The 24335-nt window shown below is 34.9% G+C and overlaps 2 long non-coding RNA genes across 2 annotated transcripts in view; both read left to right on the top strand.

Annotated features, from left to right (window-relative positions):
* The window catches only part of LOC145736752 (uncharacterized), a 200977-nt gene that overhangs the window by 51272 nt on the left and 125370 nt on the right, over positions 1-24335 (top strand). The window lies entirely within an intron of this gene.
* Positions 535-2487, top strand: LOC145736658 (uncharacterized). Its single transcript, XR_014180073.1, has 3 exons — positions 535-1412; positions 1472-1593; positions 1666-2487. It is a non-coding gene; the product is annotated as an uncharacterized LOC145736658 (long non-coding RNA).

Here is a 24335-nt window from a genome sequence, read left to right as displayed (position 1 = left end):
TATGATTTTATTGCATATATATAATGTATATAATATATATTTGCCTTCCATTAATGTTAAGATAATTTTTTGCCACTAATGGGTCTCGCTGTCTATCCCTGTATAGAAAGACAGCGCCTAATGTGTTAAGCAGCTTTTAAGGTATGTCCTTCGCCATTGTCCACATTTTTGAGTTCACCTTTGTAGAGCGTTTTAATTCTTTTAACTCCTGATGATGGGCATGTCTATGCCCGAAACTAGTCGAGCGCGCCCTCACTGTGTGTTATTCCGCACCCTGTATTCTTACACCTCCACTGCGAGACAATGTACTTCTACTTTAAACTTTATTGCATTAGTTACAAATACCAAAGGTATAAGGTAATACCTAAGGTGTAAACAACAAAGTATGTAACCCATATACAGGGTGGTCCACCACGAACCGCCGAGCTCCATTATGGAAAAACTTTAAGGACCACAATTCTGGAAATTTGGTCGTAAACAAAAATCGATGGGGACAGTTCATCTAAAATATTTTTAAAATGGGAAATTTGTAACGTTCACTTTTTGGTACTACAAATTATCGGTTATTAGTTTCATTATTTCAGCTCAATTTAATAATTTTTAATTCATTTTACATAGTGCACTCATCCATTTAAATGTCAAGAATCTTATTCACGTTTGAATATTATTCATTGTGAGGTTAGGGATGTACCATCGGTGATTATCGATCGGTAAATGTCACTATTTCGTCATTTCCGGGGGCGTCACCCTTTGTAACAAACCTGGCTTAAATCTAGCAAACTAATAAGCAGTTTCTAGATTTTTCTTTGATAATTCATTAATTAATTTTTTCTTTGCCGTGATATGAATTTTATAATTAAACTCGTGTTAGTACTGGTTTTGTATCTGTAAGTGGTGATGGCACATTGAGCACGTTATTGACACCCCATGGCGGCCGATTTGAATTCATGTCAGTTTATTTCGAAACAGCTGACATAACCACCGTCAGTTTTAATTTTGATCCATCGATTTTCGCTGTTATTGATTGATTAATTTTCAATTATTTATGAGTTGAGTGTACCTAATACCTTTTTTTTTATTGCTAACTTCATAGTATTCTTTCACTGAGCTTGAGTGTTTGCGCAGCTCGTATGAGGTCGCATCAGTCGGTTTCCATGTCTCTCCTTCCGGCATCTTCATTTTCCTTGTCTAGTGTCCAGAAAGACGATTACGGCTATTACGATTTATCTAGTACCGGCTTTCAACAGTGTTTCTGAGCGCGGACCGTTTTCCCGATATGGGGCTATTTCCGACCAGAAAATCACTGGGAATTCCGCTTCTTCCTTTGGTTGGTTGCGTTAGATGCGTTTGTTGCCTTTTGCGTGAAGTTCTCGTCACCTTAGGTGGATTTTTGCTGTTATTCAGAAAGCGTGGTAAGTGAACTTGACCGCCATTTGGAACTATAGACATACTAGTTTTCTTTCCCCTTAAGCTGCATAGAAATCGAATCCCTTGCTGACAATTTCTCATCGACACCGGTATTGGATCATTCCACATTTCACCTCCAAGATCTGAGGCTACGTACTTTCTTCCTGTGTTTTTTTTATGAAACTGGTGAGTTGATTGATCGACGGCCATTTTCTGACCGCATGGAACCTTCTAAATGTTCGGTTTTTATTTCTTCAGTCCACTGTAGATCGGTATTTGGAATCGGAAACCATCCGCCGAAATTCACCACCGTTTTGAGCGAATCATTTATCACCAGTGGCTAGCGAAGAGCCCTGTAAAGGTAACACATTTTCTCTTAACTAACTTGTTCATACCCGACTGTTGTGCTTAAAGGATCCTCTTTCCTGTATTTTAATGATAATAGTGCTGTAATACTCAATAAAGTTTTATTTGACAATTTAGCGGATAGCTTGAGAACCTTGCTTACTTGCATAATTTTGCCATATTGGTAGTTTCAGTAATTTAACTTTTAATTTGAGTTTTTAATAATTCTAACTGTAATTTTCTTGGAATTTTGACTGTCAATAGTTGATTGGATAATCAATTGAATTGGACTATGTATTATCTTTAATTGAAAAGGTGTTTTAAAGAAATGTTTTGTAATTAAGTACCTGGAAAGAGACTTGGCCAATTAATATTTTTTTTTATTAATATTGTTGAACAACCATTTAAACAGGTTTTCTTTCCTAGGGCTCTTTCTTTTACCCGGGATCATTTCCCTCGTGAATTATTTCCTTTAAATTGTATTTGTCCAGTTGGACGGTTGAAGCTTTTACAAGTTCAGCTTGTAGTTACATCGTCGCCTAAGACCATTTGTTGGAGTCGAGTAGAGTAAAACATAAAGTAAGATACGTAAATAAATCAAAACCTTTTGTGTGTATAATTGTTTGATTTGGGGTTACTGTGGCTTTGCTTACCTGATTGCTTTATTTTATTTTAAATTCAATTTCAGTTTAATTGCAATTTCAATTTAAAGTTATTTGAGTTGGAAGTAGGCAGAAATAGGTTCCAGAATCCATCTTGGGGCTTTCTGACTTAAGTTGTCTCTACAAATCAGTGGCGCCATATAAATGACCTCCCCTACTCTCCGGGTTTCTGAGCTAGGGCACTAATTTGCCACTTCAAAGACAAATATTCCTGTTGATCCAACTGATTATTTTTCTTTTCTTTTTTTCTTAATTAAGTAACTTAATCTTTATCTTATTACAAAACGCATAAGACTCCACCAAGGAGCGTGGCAAACTTATAAACTATACAGTGTGTCTCTTTGAAAATAAGGGAGTAGGTGTCTGCTTCCGGTATAACTGGAAGTGACACCAGTTTGAGAATATTTTAGATTAACTGTCTCTGATTCTGTTTGGTATACTACCAAATTAGAATTGTGGTCCTTTTCCATAACAGATCGCGGAGGTTTGTGGTAGACACGTTGTATTTATGAACTATGACAAAATTACACAAAAACAGGATGACGCAATAATGCAATCAACTGGTACATCGTTTTGAATGTGACGTTTGCTTCTTTATTTGTCAGATTAAAAATTATGTACCTGTCTATTGTATTGTTGCATGATCCTGCAGTACGTAATAAACCGGAGGTTATTATTTAGTTGCTTGCAAAGATCGCGACATTAGTGGAAAATAAAGCAGATTAATTAGTTCTATTTTACGCCACGTGCCGGTGTGACTGACTTGATTTATTGCACTCACCTAGTCGCATCGCCGCGAATGTGTCCATAAAGAAACTGCTGATTGATAAAGAAAAAGAGGACCAGAACGGAAAACAACACTCTTGGCTACGCAATATCCGGAAATGGTGTCGCATCGGTGAAGCCGCCACGATATTCAGAAGAGCCGAGGAAGGAACACTTTACATTGTCCAGTGAACACAACGCCAACGCTTGTGTTACTAGAAGAAGAAGGATGCATGGACTTTGATGACACTTTGTGATTTTTTTCAATTGTGAAGGTTTTTTTGTTAAGCTTTACAATGTGTACCAACCTGTACTATTGACATTGATGAGGTGCTTAGATGGAAATGTGCATGGCCGCTCTTTCAGTTACACTCTGCATTGAGTTTGTAGGAATCACTGTCACAAATATTAGCAGTAATGGAAGTATCAGGTGCAATTAAATATCACGTATGGAGAGATATACGTCCGTCCTTGAGAGTGCCAAGTAATAGCTTCCCAGATACGAACTACTAATATAGCTTACGAACAGCGGTATAGTGAAGAGATAAAGAAAAATATGTCCGCTGGCTGTCGAGCTGCTACACCGCCCTAGTCTACATAAGGTGGTGGAAATGGTCAGAAAAAAGGTTGGGATAATGAGGTAAAGGCATGAACATTTTTATTGCGCAGGGAAAGAGGATCATGTAACTGAAAATGCAAAGTGGGGGGAAAAGTGGACTAGGGAGAAATAAAAATGAGGAAAAGAATGATAAGCCAAAGAAAAGCAAGAGGGGTTGATGAATGAATGGCAGAATGAGCAGGATAAATCTGGTAAGGGGAGGGGGTGTATCAGGTGTGCAGAGAACTAGAACGGGATACGTTGCCGGTGTCAGCTACTGACTACATGACTGCATGCCAACTTGTCAGATTTAGCATCAGAGAGAGTGGGCGGTGTGTATACGGAGTGAAAGAAGAAAGAACGGGATGTAAAATATATGTATGATGGCAGGGAGAAGAGAGTGTGGAGTAGACTGAGACGGTTTGTAATTAAAACGAGGAGGTAAAGCTAATATGGGGAACGTAAACGTCGTAAACAGATGGGGCAAAATGGTGGCCACACGAGGATTGATATAATGTTTACCGGTCAGTGAGGCTTGCATCACAATTTAGGTAAGAAAAAAATAGAATGTTAGGTTAGACTAAATTACCGTGTAACATTTAAGGTCATTGTATTAGTCGAAATAAAGGAAACCGTTCTTTTTTTCCAGTGGTTTAGAGAGTGGAGGTTTTTTTGTTTTCGATGTAAGCGGTTCCGCTGGACAACAAGGGATAGAGTGTAAGCCCCACACAGGGGTCAGGCAACTGCCATTTCAGGTATGTCTGTGGCACTAATATTAGCAGTAATGGAAGCATTAAAGCAAAAAAAAAGAAAAATTTTTCATTAAAAATGTTCTAAAAGAAAATGACTATCCTGAAACATTTATTAATAAATGTTTTGACATGTCATGACATGTTTTGTCATGACATGTTTTGTCCTCTACACACGACATCCTCTATTAATATTGACCAAACTTGGTTAAATATTGTAGAGGAGGTGATAACACTTGGTCATATTAAACGAAACTGAAATTTCTTGTAATTTTGTTTTCATTATAAAACCCACCTTTCACTACAACAATAGATAACCTTTGCTATTGGAATGACAAAAGTCAAAATATATGTGTAATGCCCAAAAATGCCTTCTTCCAATTTTGGTCTTACAAGCTAATTTTTGGGGTTCGAGGGGCAAACGCTATACCCTAAATGACACAACCACCAATCTCGGATCAGACATTTATTCAGGCTTCAAAAACATAGTTAAATACTCCTCTAGGTTCGGTTCCAAAGCCTTAGGTCAGTTAGCAATTCTGGCTTTAACGTACCTTCTGGACATGTTGAGTTGAAGTGACAGGCTTTAGGTCAAGCTGCTACATGGTTTCTTTACGAGAATTTTGAAGGGTTTTCCAAACACTTTAGTTTCACAGATCTTGCACACTTAAGAATTTTGGTAGAACTTATTTGCACTACTGAATATCTGGGAGCAGGAATGCGTCAGGTCAAAAGGTGGAATTTCAATAACATGTCGCCGGATGCAATAAATAATCATAATTTTTGCGGACCATGTACCGGCAAACACAAATAATTTTTTCCTGCAGGCAATAAATCATTTTTGCTTGGGTCAAAAAGGTGAGAATTTGTGGCGACAGTATGACTTAGAAAAATTCCTTTCCTTAGAACTACCAATAGAAATATATCACCGCTTCTGGATTAACGACGCTGGCCAATTAAATCTCTTAGAGTTCGGCATAGGATTTGAAGTCAGATTTTTCTTTCAATCTAGTCTTTCATTTAAGCGTTGTATCTAGTAGTGTTCAGATGTGCCTCAAACTAATTCCGTAAGTACTAATTTAATTTTGATTTAAATTTTGACTTTGTAAAATAAAAAAAAAAAGGAAAATGCTAATATTTTCCAGGGGCATCACATATGTTAATTTTCATTGACAAAACCCTTCTCGGAGTTCCAAATTGAACATTTTCAGGTTTAATATTTATTAAGTTGTTGTTTTCTGTGTTCTGCCGTTGTGTTCTTTTTTAGATTCTCTGAAGACGGTGGTAGATTTTCCACCGAAACGTCAGCGTTTTTCGGTATCAAGACCGAGCCTAAGTCAGTGGTCTTGTGTTGGGACGACTAGGTTAATGTTATTTTCAACTAAGTTGAAAATAGTGCGAAATTTCATTTTCCCAACAACCTTTTTTTGTGTGAGACAGAAGACCCATTATTAATTCTATTTAACTAATTATTTTTATAAATAATTAAACTTGATATGTCACATAAACTTAAAAAATATCAGGTATTGCGTCTAACTGGGTTTACTAACCTCCAAGAGCTATATAAGTAGCACTTTAAGCGATTCTGTAACAAATCACTTCTTTAACTACAGATTATTAAACGAAATTTATAGATTGACACAAGATGGGAAACTATATCAATTAATCCATTCAGAATAACGAATTTTGGTATTTGAACAAGGTTGTGCTATAAGTCAATCTATAAATCCACGTTTACAGCACTAAATATTAACAGTAATATAATAATAAGTGAAAATATACATGTACGTTCATTTGTACAGTGTATAAGAAAAATAGGAACAACTATTAAACTTCTAGAAATTGGCCTTTGATAGTTGTTCCAACAGCCGAACTATTTATAATTAAAGCTGACTTATTGTTTGAGTAAAAGCTAAAAAAAAAACAAAACTAAACATGCGTTTGTTAAAAAAAAACCATCCAATGCCCTATATGTTTCGATCGCAGATGCAGCTCATCTTCAGGGGCTAGAAGAACAATTGTTAATATTTCATCATTCATTCATTCAATATTTAGTCTATAAAGAAGATAGTACTTATATTCAGCGAGGAATTAACAACAGTATACTACTAACCAGATTTCATTTGGATTCACTAGAAAAACGTAGAAATATGGACTCTTGTATGTTTTTGTGTAACTTAATAAACGGAAATATCGTATGCACACTTTTGTTAAAGGAACTTAACTTCCATATTCCGAAACATGTTACCCGGTTAAGCAGCTATTTTTTATGTACCAGCCCAAATATACTTTTTTGTCACCTGTATACAAAATGTGTTCGACCTACAATAAGATATCGAAAGAATGTGATTTTAGCGTTCCTCAAAAACTTTAGACAATTGCTGTCAAGTGCACTAGTTTAGTTAGTATGTAAGTTAGGTTTAGGCGACTCTATTAGTTACATATTGTTACGGTTTTCCCGTGAGTTTACACAAAGTCAATTTAACTCGACAAGAGATAAATTTATTTACACTTCAAAATACCTCAAAACACTCTGTACAATAATTAATTCAGCTACCAAAAAAAACACTACTACAATTCTACTACTTAAACTTCACCGCGTTTCCAAATCCACTACTGCTCCACCGTCGAAACCGCTCTTTTTTATTCGGAAAACCACGTTCTAGAACCACTGCATAACGCTTCGCGATTTGCGTCGAACATCGAAGACGCTTCCCGGTATGTCGCTTTCTAACGGCGGCCTACTATAACAGGCGCCAGGCTAGATATTGCGGCGCTTCGGATCCATCCCGAATCGAGTGCTCGTTCAGTAAGTATCGAGCATAGTAGGCTCCAAACCGTAACAATATGTTGGGTCCTGTATTTAAATAAATAAATAAATTCCCGCGCGAGAATTCCCAAGCGTTCGCCCTCCTAGCTCTCTATTGTTTTAGTACAATAAAGCGAGTTACCTATGGACCGAGTATTCTTTCCCCTGAGCTACCCTTAACGTGACATGGTGGAGGCGTCCCCGTCTGCTAATCCTAAGGGTGTGCCTGAGAGAGAAATTAGGACACAGAGAAAAGGGGAATGAATGAACAAGGTACATTCCGAGATCCACAAAATCTGACAGCACGTTTCAAAAAAAGGTACAGACACTCAAGTGTAGAACACGAATACGCAAAGACAAGCGCCAGAAAGGGAATCAGAATTACGTCGAAAGATGCCTAAAAAAAAGGTGATAACACATCAAATAGAACAGACATAGCGAAAACGAAATAAAGAATCAACAGAGTTTTGAAGGGCTAGCCTGTAGGTCCACAGTTGCTTGAACTGAGTAGGGCAATGTCAAGAAGGACCTCTAGAACGCTCTAAAACGGCAACCATAGCGCGAAATTTTAAGTGCATAGTGTCACGAATGAAATAAATCAAATTTATTACTTGAGCGGAAACATTAAAATTGTGGAATGCGGTCGGAGTGCAACTGCAATTATAATGCATTTGCTGAATTGCGAAATATGTGGAGTGTTTTCCAGGTACCGAGGGTCGAAAGGTCGTCACGAGTTGTCGGCTAGAGAGTCTGGGAATTTTGATTGGTGGAACCAGTCTCTGGAATGCTATAAAAGGAGGTTGTACCCTAGAGAGGGTTCAGTTCAGTTCAATCAGTTCATTCCAATCAATCCAGTTTTGCTGTGCACCACGTCGGAGAAGGCAGTACCTAGCCAGAAGACTCCGCTTACGCCACATAATGTAGTCGTCCTGATTTCTGCAACCCGCACCGGGTTTACAAATTAATTAAATAGTAAACCGTCTCTTAAATGATAATAAATCGCGAGTGCCAAACCCTCCAGGAAGCTGCCCTCATAATTGTTTAACTAATGTAAGTATAGATTTATTACTGTAATATTTTGTGCATGTAAAAGGTATTGTTTAAAGTGTTACTTTGGATTATGTTGAAGGTTTATTCCGATTCACTAAGTTGATAAACCAACCATTTGTCTTCTTTATTTCTGCTGAATTTCAACCTGTTAAATAATTTTAACCTGCTATTTAATTGAGGTGAAAAACGCTAGCTGAGCGTAATACCTTATTATGTAAGTGGCACATAGAGTTTGTTTCTTTAACCGACCCATTGTAATGAGTTTTTATGAGTACTAAAGTTTCAACTTACATGCAGTTGAACTATTTTGGTGCATCTGTACGAAGATGTCCAGCTCAAGATTCATGATTAAATAAAATAATTACTGGATTGCCAATGAAAAATATTGGTATCTTTTATAAGGCGTAATTTAAATACTCAAGAATTCAACAGGAAAAACAGTATAATTCAATGTTGGTAGGAGTATGAGCTCTCAAAGTAGTTGTTTCTGATTTTTCCCTTCTCAGTTGAGAAGTTTCTGATACAGAAAGGTCTGTACATGTTGAGAAATATTTGTTTTAGTGCCACACAGCAATACTGTTTGCTGTTATCGATGTTAGGGCGGTGCATGAACTTTTCTTAAGGAACAAACCAAAAATACTCGTTGAATGCGAAATTAGTAGCAGGCTGAAATGATTGTGTGTATGCTAAACCTTATACATACGTTTATTAAATTAAGTACATTTTGAAAATTGGGTCTTTGAAGCAAATTGATACTAGACTTCTTTAAACTCGGATATAAAGAGGTCCATATAAAGTAGCTAAGTTTGTCAATATTTTCAGGCAACGGAGATTCCTATTCCTGACAGCAACCGTTATCCTGGAAGTTTGCGTATTAGTTGCTTTAATCGTTTACCTTAATTCCGTTTATAGGATCGTCTCATTACGATGTACAATAAGTTGTTCAAATTTCTAGCAGACTGACTACGACTACTTTTTGAAACAAATATTGAACTGCTGATAATTCAGAGTTACAAGTTACAAGCCCGATAAAGTCAAAATGCTCATAATTAAGTTATAAAAATGATTTACTTTTATTTGCTTAAATGAATTATCCTACAGTAGGATATATTTGTTTTTTTTGATTAGATAATTCTTTTCTTATGACGCAGGCAGATGGTGATCACTTTGTTATTTAAGTCATCGCGGTACGAACGTTCACAAAAACTGCGTATGGATAAATATCAGTGTAATTCCATTTTGACATGCAAATTTGTAGCATATGAGAATAATTAAGAAAAATGGCCATTGTTATTATAAAAGTTAAGAAGTGTACACTTGAGTTTTATATCGTGATTTTTCATTGTATGAGTAAATCGATTAATTGAAGACTTTATTAAACAAAACTGGGCTAAATACTTATTGAACATTGACAAATAAAGACTGGATTGCACGGTCAAAATGTCAACAGACTACTTATTACCTATGCTGATTTTATACTATTTGGAAAATAGTAAGACAGATACATGGTATATTTTGAATTATACGACACGAAATAAAGAGTTACAAAAATACATCAGCTCTTGGACTAAAACAAAAGCGAACATCGCTGCTTATCGTCCGGCTGATAATCCGAATGATGACAAACTTTAGCCTTGATTAAGTTTAGTAAGGCAAAGTGAAACTAAGACAAACAATGCAAATTTGTGGAGTTATTTTTAATATGCCAGAAATGATTTAAGTTAATCATTTAATACTTGCGTTTGCATACTAATAACATATTTTTATTTTTACAGAAATCAATGAGGGAAAAGCATTTGATTGAGGACATTACATCCAATTTTTGATAAAACAATCTTCTCCAAAAGGAGTTGAAGTTAATTAGAAACGGTTAATGTTTCTGTATTTTTGAAACAGGCAAATACGTTCTACTTTCCATAACATGAAAACTAGAGCGTCTTATAATTACGGAGTTCAAACTTTTTAGTTTCAGGACCGGATTCCTGATTATTTTACATGTCAACTAACTTTGTAAAGTAATACGCAAGACTGCATGCAAATTAGAATTTTAGTATAAGTATATTAGGTCTTAATGAACGAATATTAACCTTTGTTCTTGTTTTCATTACATGTAAACAAACCACTTCAGGGAGCCATAAAGAGCCAATGTACTAAGTGACGCTGTGCAAAGCCAGTATTGGAAGACCAATAAAATGACACTTAACCTTATCACCAACGTCAACCACGTGATGTTAATGGAACCTAAGCAGGAAGAACTATGAAATGGACATTTCTAGACTTCAACTACTGTACTATTTGGTGACCAGTGAGGGACAATGGGTGAAGTCTTGGACAGGACAATTTGTGATTTTCACAAAACATTTTCGTGCATACGGTGGCGCAATACAAATCGCAAAATCAGAACTACTTATATTAGAGTAAAATGGTGCGTATTTAAGGGCTACCCACGGTTTCAAATGTGTTATGTTAATTTAAGGGTTACTTTAATGATTAGGATTACTATAAGTTTAAGGTACGACGAAGCGATGACGTAAGATGGAGAAAGCTTTTTAGAAAATATATGATAAAAATTAAAATTAAAAATCAAATTTTCGCTTACTCCATTTTTCTAATAATATTATAATAAGATGAATTTTATTTATTATGTGGAGTGTTTTCCAAGTACCGAGGGTCGAAAGGTCGTCACGAGTTGTCGGCTAGACGAGGCCAGGTCTGGGAATTTTGATTGGTGGAACCAGTGTCTGGAATGCTATAAAAAGGAGGTTGTACCCTAGAGAGGGGTTCAGTTCAGTTCAATCAGTTCATTCCAATCAATCCAGTTTTGCTGTGCACCACGTCGGAGAAGGCAGTACTTAGCCAGAAGACTCCGCTTACGCCACATAATGTAGTCGTCCTGATTTCTGCAACCCGCACCGGGTTTACAAATTAATTAAATAGTAAACCGTCTCTTAAATGATAATAAATCGCGAGTGCCAAACCCTCCAGGAAGCTGCCCTCATAATTGTTTAACTAATGTAAGTATAGATTTATTACTGTAATATTTTGTGCATGTAAAAGGTATTGTTTAAAGTGTTACTTTGGGAATTATGTTGAAGGTTTTATTCCGATTCACTAAGTTGATAAACCAACCATTTTGTCAATTACTTTTAACTGTTATTTAGTTATTAAATTATATTTTTCTACCAAGTGGTTTGATTCTACCTCTGAAACAAGATCTCGGTAAAGGCGTTTATTAAAGTAATAAACGCACGTCTCGTTTAACTTGTTGGGCCAAAAGAGCTTTACAATTTAAACGTGACAATAGCAGCACAATATTTTTGTATTATATTTGGTAAGGTAAAAAGAAAATTTTCATAGTTAGGTTTTATCAAATAAGTGCATAGTTAGAGCAATTATTTACGTTATCTCGATTTCTAGGTCAGTGACGTTATTCCCGACCTAGTTACTCTGCTGTGTTAGCGAAATTGCGCAAGTATGATGAGTTTTTTGTTAAGAGGGTCATGTCCGAACACATGTTATGTTTATTTATTATGTTATTGGAATTTGGCTTGGTTACGGTATACCGAAATTGTTGATTTTAGGGACCGCCTGATGACCTTGTTGCGTCTATCCAACAAATGGCACACCTATTTAAAGATACGAAAACAAGAGCAGCAATCAAGTCTTGGAGAAACCAGCGTCTTCGGATGGGTCCCGCCGCAATGGTTCTATACCCGTGTGTACCCAGAGTCGCTGAAATGACAGGCTGAAGAAGGTTCTCCAGATAGACTTAGAAATAAAGAAGTATGGTAGTCCAAAGGAACGTGTGCTAAAAGAGAGTATGCAAAGGACCAAAAAATTTCAGCTTAGACAACGCATTGCCGAGAGAAAGTACTAGAAGATGCTGCCCGATGCAGGGGACAATTTACGTGAATTTCGGTTAAATAAGAAAGCAAGAAGATGGTATTACATTGCGTTAGACTGAAAATAATGGCAACTGACACTGGTTGAAATACCACGTTTTTACTACAAGTCAGTTCAACCTATTTTTAAAGAAGTAGAGACAAAACATTAGATTAAAAAAAAAAACAGAAAAAATTGCCCTAGAAACGTCTTAAAAGATTTCTAAGATTATTTTTGTGATAATATCATCTGTTTAGTTTAATCTCAATTACTTATTTTTTGCTGGGTATTAAAGACGATGGTGATGATTATGGAGTACTTTACATTGCTTATATCAGCGTTGAACCAGTACTTGCTTCTTCAACTGTGGTGACTGCTCGTAATATACTACTCCAAACAGGTATGCACTAAACACAGTATGGACATTGTCAGCTGTATGATACCAGTACTTTACTTTCTTTATAGCCGACGCAAGAACATTGACAGCGACAGTTAATGACTAGTCTTTTGTCACTACCACCATGTCTGTCGAAACGACAATTTCTTCGGAGTCAGTAGAGTGTTGTGCCTCTCTGCTGTTTTCTCTATGAATGTTCTGACTCTAGATTAATACAACTACTGGATGTGTTTCTACACCTACTTCACATGCAAAGCAATTTTGAATATTTTTTGCTGTTACGGTAAATATTATGTGAAATGATTAAGAATTCCTTTGTCAGTTACTTTTTTTATCCGCGGTGTCGAATCATTTTTGTACCTTTAGCTTTAATATGAATGACAGAGACGTTAAAATGACCAGTGTTAGAAGAATGTAGTATGATGCAAAAAGAATATGTGTACCTATGTTTTAAAGCCGCTGTTTGGTATTACATTGCGTTAGACTGAAAATAAGGCACCATACCCTGCTTGAAATACCACGTTTTTATTACAAGTCAGTGTTTTACCTATTTCTGAAGAAGAAGAGGCAGAACCTTAAAATAAAAAAAAAAACAGAAAAAATGGCTCTAAAAACATCTTAAAAGATTTCTAAGACTATTCTTGTAAAAATCATCTGTTTAGATTAATTTCAATTGCTTCTTTGCTGGGAATTTAAAGATCAGGTGATCCTGTTTGGTATGGTGATGATTATGGAGTACTTCACATTGCTTATATCAATGTTAAAATAGAACTTGTTTTTTCAACTTTGATGACTGCACATAACGTATCACTACTTCAAACATGTATGCACCAAACACAGTATGTACATTGTCAGCTGTATGGTACCAGTACCTTACTTTCTCTATAGCGGTCACAAGAATATTGACAGCGACAGTTTTTTGTCACTACCACTTATGTCTGTCGAAACGACAATTTCTTCGAAGTCAGTTGGATGCTGAACCGTTCTTTTCTCTATGAATGTTCTGTTGCGGTAGATATTATGTGAATTAATTAAGAATTCCTTTGTCAGTTAGTTTTTCTGGCCGCGGTGTCGAAACAAAATTCTAAATATTTTTACTTCCAACTTTAATATGAACGGCAGAGACGTTAAAAAGACCAGTGTTAGAAAAATGTAGTGTGATGCAAAAATAATATGTGCATGTGTTAAAGCCGCTGCTTGGTATTACATTGCGTTAAATTGTAAATTTTATATTGCATCGAGAGTAGCAATGATTACAGTACCAGAACAATGGATTTAGAATATCCACAAATCTTCCTTGTTATGTCCATAGTCTTAATTTGGAGAATTAAGAAAACTATGTATGAGTTAGTCAAAACTTCTGGTCAAAAACTGTAAAAGCATTGTCACATTTTTCAAAAGCAATACAGTGGCTATGGAACCCTTCATGAAAGAGCAAAACATTTGCTGAAAATGAAACATATAAGTAGTACAAATTTTCACAGGATGTGTATACTAGATGGAACAGTATTTTCTATGTGATAGAAAGGATCCTGAAAGTTAACGATTCAATTGCTGCACCTCAACCTCTCTCAGTTGATGCTTTCAATTACCTGAATTTCATTGATGTTATCTCGAGTTTTTTTTATTTTGACTTTATTCTTTCTGATTATTATTAAATATCTTGTAGTAAACTTGTGTTGTTTATGTGGTCTAAGTATAAGAACGGTTCATTAAACGGTTTTGGTTATAAGAACATTCATGACAGATGTCAATGCGTCATGTGTCACTTGAAAGAGAGATTTAGCAAGATGTGATGTTACTTTATGTATTTTCGAGAACCACCATGTGTTTTTTTAATTTGAATAAACTTCCAATTAATTTATGGCCATCTTTATTTGAACAAACGCCCAAACTACAATCTGGGTAACCCAAAAAGGTGTCTTCTTGGCTTTTAAAATTCTTACATTTAAAAACTCAAAGTTGCTATATAGACAACCTGCTGCCATCTAACTTATTAAATTTTAAAATCCTTTTCGACCCAACATCCTCTTGACTTGATTAGATTACATCAACAGAAGAAAAAATACCTGCTTAGTGTACTGGTGCAACGAACCCCAAGTAAAAGTGATCCCGATCAGGAGGAGGACGTGGAATGTAAAAAAATTGAGAGAAATATTTTGTATGCCCTTGATCTGGTAAGGCAGGACGAGGTCCGATGTAGACCGTGCAGGTCCATCGTGGTCGTAACATTATGTCACATACGCGTACCAACCAAATTGCGCGACTTCTTCTTCTTCTTGTGCCCTATGCTTAGCCACACGGTGGAGTTTGTCTGCACTCTTCATACAATGTGCAGAGTGCCGTTCTCGACTCTTGGAAATATGGAGTCTGGGTCGCTGATGTTACACCAGTTTTGTATGTTTCTTAGCCAGGAGTGTTGTTTTCTTTCTGGGCCTTGACACCCCTCTATTTTTCCTTGTAGAATTAGTGTAAGAATGTTATATTTGCCTCCTCTAAGAATAAAGCCGAGGTAGGAAACTTTTCTTTCTTTCTTTAACGATGTTAAGTATTTCTCGTTCGTAGCCTGAAGTTCTTAAAATTTCTTCATTTGTGGCATGTGCGGTCCACGGCACGCGCAAGAATCTCCGGATGGTCCACATTTCAAACGCCTCGATGCGGTTCAGGGTTCCAGCTTTGAGAGACCCTTACTGGGCCGTATAGTAAGATAGGCCATATGTAACACTTTACTACTCGTAGTTTAAGTTTTTAAGTTTCAAAAATGTTGTTTTTGCATAGTTCGTTCTAAGTTTAAGAGCGACTACAACCGGACAAAATTAGAAGAACACCGAACAGGTGGATGTTGGTAAGGAATACATAAATTCATAAAACTTGCTGTAGAATGCCAATCAGTTGGAAAATAAATCGTAAATTTGATAGATATGAATGGCTGATTGCTGGTCTTTGTTCACTCCCAATGTCAACTTCTGCACAGTTACTCAGTTCGCCATGCGTAGATTGTCATTAAAGGGAACGACACTTTTCCTAAAACACATTACCCACATTAAATAAAAACTCTTCGGCTAAATACTGTGGGGCTGAGAAAAGAATAAATTTCATAATAAATGCTGCATATAGCAAAACAGTAACAAGTAACAAGTACTGTAAAAGAACAGCAAAATAGCAAATAAAACTACGCACAACTCACCTTTCCATCTTTAGTTTATTAATAAAATAAATAATTCCATGCTAGGAAATACATTTATTAATTTTTTATCAGATGCATTGTACCTTTTTCAAGTACGCTTAAGATCTTCTAGCATTCAAAGATTTTTAGCAATAAATATTTTTGTCTCCCTGGTGTTTCATACATTTACTTTATACAAATAACGTAGCCACCAGTTGATTTGATAACTATAAATTCACTATCGAACTTTTAACGATAGTCTGAGTTCTAATTAAGAAATTACGGACATGGTCAATTATTATCTTTATCCTTATTTACCGATTTTCATGTCATTTATTCATTTGAATTCGCCATTAGATTGGTTTGAAACAATTTCTTAAACTGTCTTCAGTACCGTATCAGCAACAATGACCTGTTTATCCGTTGCTCGACAACCGCTTATACAGTGCAGGCAAAAAGTTTAAATTTTCGCATTTTTGTTCGTGTTTTACGACGAAAGGGCTCAAGTTAGAGATCTGAAAAAAATACAGAAAACTAGTACGTGATAGGTACTACAACTTTCATTAATACGATTTTTCAATCAAATAAACCGTACAGGCGCAAAAATATCAAAACCGTTTTCCCATGTTAATCTCTTATATACAGGGTGCTCTTGGACACCTGGTATAATATTGTAGTACCTGATGCTCTTCTCGAATATGATATAGACGACAATGCTCAAATGGAACACTAAATAATAAATAGTGCAAAGATTTGTGATAACTATCCATGCGATAAGTGAGGTTTGATACTGTTAATGATAAGGAATAAAATATTTTTTTAAATCAAATTTAAGAGTGTTAGGTTATTTTTATTTTTCCTACACCTGAGTTTAACATTTTTAATACTTTAATAGAGCAATTTTATCAATAGCATGAAACTTTTATTTAATTTTGTTTTTTGTATCGTTCTTAATCAAGAACATGAAAATTTTATGACGTAGCGAACATTGAAATGCGGCTAAAGTCGAAAAAAGTTTTTATTTTCATTTTTAATGAATGTCCGCTTAGCTGTACAATTTTTATGCTCCTGATTAAATTACGGACGAAAATTCTCACTTTATCATTAATTTTTTATTATTCCAAAAAATATAAGATTGGTTCAAGCCAGATTTTTGTATTATTAAAAAATAGCAGGACGATAGCAACATTGTAACCTTCCTTTTATTCAACTTGTAATTAAATCAGAAGGCCTAAGCGAAAAACAAAAATCTTTCTTTAATTGTCTAAGCAACAAAAGTCACAAAAATTAATAATTATGGCACTTAGTTAAATAAACAGGTTACATAGCGTATTTATTATATCCCACCATACAAATAATTGTTAATATACTATTAATATCTTGGCATACTATCGGTTTGTGTATCTCTCCTGTAAAAATTGCCAAAAAACGCTTATACCCATTTGTCAAATCGACGTCGACATTAAGAAGCATTTATACGCGCCAATCAAAACACAAACAAAAACATAGCTGGGTAAGGGTACCGTTCTGTGAGAACAAAAATGTATAAACAACTTAAATGTTTACTTAAAATAATTAGGAGAAAACTTTTACTTTACATTAAAATAACTTTTCAGGTGTGAACTCTATTATGTTATTATTTTAGAAATTTCCACAAAATATTTGCCTCATATTTTGCCAGTGTGAGCCCTAATATGATTTGAAATAGAAACTTTCGCAAAACATTCTTTGACACATGACAAACTGTTCATTTAAATGTTTTTTTACCGGTGTGAATATGAGAATTTAAAGTAGAAACATGGCCAATGCATTTATCACAATGTTTACATTTAAACGTCTTTGGAATTTAATTGTATATGATATTATATGGTGTATGGATTATGTGATTTTTAATAATAAATAATAATAATTTTCCGCACACATTGCAATCAAACTGCTGATCATCTAAGTTATGTGTTAAAGTCAGGTTGGGAATGAAATTATGATGATATTTTTTGCCAGAGGTATGGGTGTTTGGTTTTTCCTCTTAATAAGAGTTCGCACTTCAGATTGGTTCAGAAATGGGGAGATTCAGAAAAGGGATTTATGGGCGCTTTTTTATATTAAAAGAAGGCCACACTTAAATCAGTTTGCATAACGTCAGTCTCACAATTTGCATCCGGAAATTGATGTGATACAATTTTTCAATGGAGCTCTTTTGAAAAACAAAAAAAACCGTCGCATTTATACTCGGGTTCTGGTTCATAGTTTATGCTGTGTCCAATGACATAGATCAATTCTGTTAATTTGGGTATCAAGTTGTCGACAAAAGTACTTGCAGGAATGTTGATGTTGGTGACATTTGACCTCGCGATGATCCTTTTGCGGTTCTAGGCGCGTCAAACATTTGCAGTAAGGCCGTTTTGCTTCATGATCCACATTTGGAAATTGTGGACACAGCAACTTATGCCTGAAAAAAAAACTAGTTTACTTTCAATTTCCAACCAACTTTAAGGTAATTTGTGAAAGGACAGAATACCTATGACTGTATTTTTTTTTTCTCCAAGAAAGAGAAGAAACCTGACTGAAATTTACTTAAATTAGACCCATTTTTAAGGGCTGGGTGGGTCCCACCCATAGGGTCCCTATGGGGAGAAAATGATAACTTCAAATTTAATCCACCATCCACGGCAGAGGCGATCAAACAGCATGTTGTGGTCTCACTGTCTCTCCCCTTTTAAAAAGACTGCCGGCGCATTGCTTTTTGAGTTGAGCTCCTGAAGATGGCCATTAATATGTCCGAAACTAGTAGAGCAGACCTTACCCTTTGAAGGTTAAAATAAATTATTGTGGAGACGACTGCGTGTCATTCCCTTCCTTTTGTGCATTTCTGACTGTTTTTGCAATAGATATCGTAACCATAAGATCGGTGGCCACCCACATACATCTTGAGTTTAAAATAAACCTCAACTCTGGTATTAAACAAATTAATGCATTTCAGACATGTTAACATGGATATAATAATGTTTAAGCTGGTGTTGAACGCTTTTGCTTTAGGAAACACTGAATAAGTACAAATACACAAAAAAAATATCAGAAAAATATGAAGTAGAGTATTCTGCTGGACAAATGCCTGAATTAATGTTATCATTACATACCTTGGTTGTAAACTATACTTTTCATAAAAATGTTTGAGGTAGGGTGGTTTTAACCAAGGTGTAAGCTCTACTCTAGTGCGTTGCAAAAGTAATTAAACTGGCGCTATAGACCTGTTGGTAAACGCGAGTTTGGTTGTTAGAAAATTTTGTCAGTTTGCTTTCAATTAGTTGTCTTTTTTTCAATAAAAAAAGTTAATATTTAATACAGTCCACTTGCATTCAATCGTCCACGAAACAGAGTGCATTTGTCACAATAAAACTGAATCCCAAAAGACTATGAGGAAAGTTGTGAATAATACTCATTACACGCGACGCACGGTGGTAAATCCGGTCTTTATGGACATAAATTAAGTAAGTTTTTAAAAAAATTGGTGCTGTAAAACTATAAGCATGTTACTAAAATATTGAACAGGACATTTTACGATTGTATTTATACTTTTGTATTGTAGTGTATATATGATTCTTTTTATACCGATTGTTCCCATTCGGTGGATAATTAGTTGATTGTTACCTTGGGAGTTATTAAACAAATAAAGTAGAAACAACACTTTGTAAATAACATGTTTTCCTCGTTTCTTTAGAGACATAATCTTGTACATATTTGACATTTTGAATGTTTAACTTGAACTTTGTTTTGTTCCTTTGGCACCTATTTAATTATTCAATACAACTTTGCTTCAAATTAATTACCACCTAGATCACCAGATTTGACGCTTCTAGTTCATTAACATGGGGTCTTTTTAATTCCAATTTGTATTTTAATTCAGGCACATTTTTAACATTCAATCAAATACAATATTGATATTTACTTAAACATGTAGTTTTCTTTAATAATTAAGAGCTACCAAACTATGCAAGCTAACCATTGTAGATTGTGTAGATCGATCTACAACACAACCATACAACATGTTACATGAAATGTGATCAGAATGAGAGACCGAATCAAAAAATGTCATTGAAACATAGTAATTCCATAAGAAAAAATTTAACATCAATTCATCTGTGGCCCGGTAAATTCACTAATCACATAATGGTAAAACGTTTAAAATGTGTCAATTTTTAAAAACGATGTTTTTCAATAAGTTGAATATTTTTTGAAATAATTCAGGAGCTTTTTACACACAGCGTATGTTTATTTTTATCAAGTTTGTGTTCTAACTTCCACATTTCTATAATTGTATTATTACATTAGTAAAAATGTTCAAAATAATCAACAGAGAAACAGAGACTACTTTCGAGAAGATCAGTCAATATCATAAACAATAAAAACATAACCCAAAATCGGATCCCGCTTTTGGTAATCGGCTAATCGGTAGATGCTGTCAACCGTCAGGCAGCCATAGCTAATAAAGCTACTGAAAGTTTACGTCGTACACGCGGCAAAATCGTCGATTTGAATTTATTAACTCATTTTCAAGGTCCGGTAAATTACCAAAAGAAATTTTTTGTAAATTTATCTGTAATCAAACACAGTTTTACTTTATGTGAGATGAACAAATACTAAACGTTAAAAAATGATATATCAAATAAAGATCTAAACTGATTATCAGTCTAACTAAACGCAATTTAGTCCTAATATGGTAAATTCTCAAATATAGTCCTGTTCGCTCGTCGACAGTTTTTGCAATTATTTAGCACACTTATTTAGTTAATTTTATTAAATTGTTTTGGAAAGGTTTTAATGAAGTCAATGCCAACTAAGATATAAACTACTTTTTATCTTTTTCAACATAAAAATAATTTGTTAAAAACCAATGTTATACCTATACTTTTAAAACAAAAAACCAGATAAAACCAAATAGAGTTCACTAAAAAAAAAGTTGAAGATAGTATCTTGAAACCGAAACGTGGGAATTGAAAACCAAATACACAGGAAAATAGTCTTTAAAAAGTTGCTCTAACAATGTTCAGGAAAATTTTCAAATTAGAGATAATACAGCACTTTTTTGAACATGCTCGTTTTTGCTTTTTCGGAAATAACTCAAGAACGAAACAAAAATTGAATGGTGCTGGTGGCAAATGGTGCTAAATTGACCATTAAATGCACTAAAACATTCCCCATTTAAACTTTACAATAGCTTTTTTACGGAACGCGAGATCCCAGCCGTTAGAGAATCTTGGAAACACTATACAGGGTGTCCCACGACGAAAGACCTCGATTGATATTGAAAAAAGTATAAATAGGAGAGTTTTGAAAATTTGGTAGGATACTGATGTGGGCATGCCCAATCCAACTAAAATATTTTCAAGATGGTTGCACTTCCGCTTATACCGGAAGTCGATCACAACTTTCTTATTTTAAATAGAACACCCTATATATTATTACATATTTGGATTCCTCACAAAATTCTGACCAACTTTAGTATAGAATGCCCTATGCCTATCTCTAGCCGTTTTCGAAATATTTGATGTTTTTCCAAAAAAGTGACAGTTGCAACGCTCAACATATTTTTGTACTATGTTAAAACCGTATTTCATTTTGCAATGAAACTTTGGGTTATTGTAAATAAAGGATCGTTTTATTAAACTGAGGGTGCGTAACGACTCATTTGTATACAGGGTCGGCAAAAAAAAATCATAAACTTGCCACTAAAAAAAATGAAAAATCTCAAGTTTTTTAAATGGAAACCCCCCATTTTTTATGACGGAATCATTTTGAGCATTAAAAATTACTATAAGTTTCAATTTACTTGCCTATACCTAAATCCAACCCATTTCGTTTTATTTGAGAATAAACATTTTTTTATTAGGCTACATGCTCGGCTGCATGGTTGGAATTAGCTGGTACTCTAGTTGGCCATGCTTTTGACACACGGTGATATTGGAGACCTGCAGGGCATGTTAATAACACTAGTTTTGAGTGTTTTGACAACTGCAAATATGCCGTCGCGGTTACGTTATTCAAACCAAGATTACTTAAATCTGTTTATTATTTACGGAGAATGTGATAAAGTTGTGAGTAGAACATGTGAGGTATTTGCCGCTCGTTATCCAGAAAAACCAAAGCCATCACGAAAAGCTGTCAAGCAAATAATTGAAAATTTTAAGAATACGGGATCTGTGAAGATAAAAGCTATTAAAACCAAACCAATCCTTAATAATACCAATGTAGAAATTGCAATTTTGGGCTATTTTGTTGCAAATCCAACTTTGTCAATAAGACAAGTTTCCGTAGAATCAGGCATATCCAAAAGCTCAATTCAGAGGATCCTGAAGAAACATAAATTTCACCCTTTTTCATTTTAATTAGTGCAACACTTAAAAGAGGTTGACTTTCCGAAGAGAGTTGTTTTTAGTGAGTTTTTGCTGACTAGTCACTATGGAGATGAATTGTTTTTGAATAATATTATTTGGAGCGACGAGGCCAAATTCACTAAAAATGGAATGTTCAATAGACATAATTCACACTACTGGTGTGACATAAATCCACACGTAATTAGAGAGAGACATTTTCAAGAAATCTGGAGTTTTAATGTTTATTGTGCTGTGAGGAATGACCAAATTGTTATGATACGTTTTTATGAAGAAAATTTAAACGGTATATCGACGATGTTAAACGACAAATTGTGAAGTTCTGAAACTTAATTTAATGCTATGTTTTTATTGTAGGTGATCGATATCTAACTATAATTCAAGATTTATAAAGGGAATACTTGGATAATTTACCTCTAGCCGACAGAAGACGGGTAATTTATCAGCATGATGGCGCACCTCCTCATAATGGTCATATTGTCAATAATTTTCTACAAGCTACGTTTGACGACCGGTGGATTGCTAACAACGGACCGTTTCAATGGCCACCCCGGTCGCCAGACATGTCAGTTTTAGATTATTTTGTATGGGGGGCAATTAAAGATGAAGTTTACAATCTTCCTTTAACAACAAAGGAAAATTGTATTGAAAGAGTGAGAAACGCGTTTCGTGGTTTAAGCCCAAACGCAATAAGAGCAGCAACCCATGAGCAGGTGATCCTAAGGTGCGCAAAGTGTCACGAAGCTGAAGGTCGAAATTTCGAACATTTGTTAAATTAATTATTAATATAAGCACAAAAATATGTTGAGCTACTATAACTTTTTTGGAAAAACATCAAATATTTCGAAAACGGCTAGAGATAGGAATAGGGCATTGTACACAAAAGTTGGTTAGAAATTGCAATTTCTACATTTGTATTATTAAGAATTGGTTTTGTTTTAATAGCTTTTATCTTCACATATCCCGTATTCTTAAAATTTTCAATTATTTGCTTGACAGCTTTTGGTGATGGATTTGGTTTTTCTAGATAACGAGCGGCAAATACCTCACATGTTCTACTCACAACTTTATCACATTTTCCGTAAATAATAAACAGATTTAAGTAATCTTGGTTTGAATAACGTAACCGCGACTGATTTGCAGTTGTCAAAACACTCAAAACTAGTGTTATTAACATGCCCTGCAGGTCTCCAATATCACCGTGTGTCAAAAGCATGGCCAACTAGAGTACCAGCTAATTCCATCCATGCAGCCGAGCATGCAGCCTAATAAAAAAATGTTTATTCTCAAATAAAACGAAATGGGTTGGATTTAGGTATAGGCAAGTAAATTGAAACTTATAGTAATTTTTAATGCTCAAAATGATTCCGTCATAAAAAATGAGGGTTTCCATTTAAAAAACTTGAGATTTTTCATTTTTTTTAGTGGCAAGTTTATGATTTTTTTTTGACGACCCTGTATACAAATGAGTCGTTACGCACCCTCAGTTTAATAAAACGATCCTTTATTTACAATAACCCAAAGTTTCATTGCAAAATGAAATACATTCAAAAAAATATTTAACATAGTACAAAAATATGTTGAGCGTTGCAACTGTCACTTTTTTGGAAAAACATCAAATATTTCGAAAACGGCTAGAGATAGGCATAGGGCATTCTATACAAAAGTTGGTCAGAATTTTGTGAGGAATCCAAATATGTAATAATATATAGGGTGTTCTATTTAAAATAAGAAAGTTGTGATCGACTTCCGGTATAAGCGGAAGTGCAACCATCTTGAAAATATTTTAGTTGGATTGGGCATGCCCACATCAGTATCCTACCAAATTTTCAAAACTCTCCTATTTATACTTTTTCCAATATCAATCGAGGTCTTTCGTCGTGGGACACCCTGTATACCAATAAGCATAAAATAATATGTCTGAAGACATCGCTACACAAAACGTAGCATGCACATACAGTGGTTACCACACGAGGTAAGTCTTTTATTTAGAACGTGCCTTGGAATATACGTTTCCAGTTCTTCAGCAAACCCATTTTGAAAAAAAAATATTTTGAAAAAGAAATTTCTGGTTTGTAAATTTTGTTTTTGTTTGCACAAAAATTGTCAACGTATA

This window comes from Ips typographus, linkage group LG12 (genome assembly GCF_016097725.1).
Source record: "Ips typographus isolate SLU linkage group LG12, UJ_Ityp_2.0, whole genome shotgun sequence".
NCBI lineage: Eukaryota > Metazoa > Arthropoda > Insecta > Coleoptera > Curculionidae > Ips > Ips typographus.
Note: the sequence above shows the minus strand (reverse complement) of the source record. Positions and strands in the feature narration are given on the sequence as shown.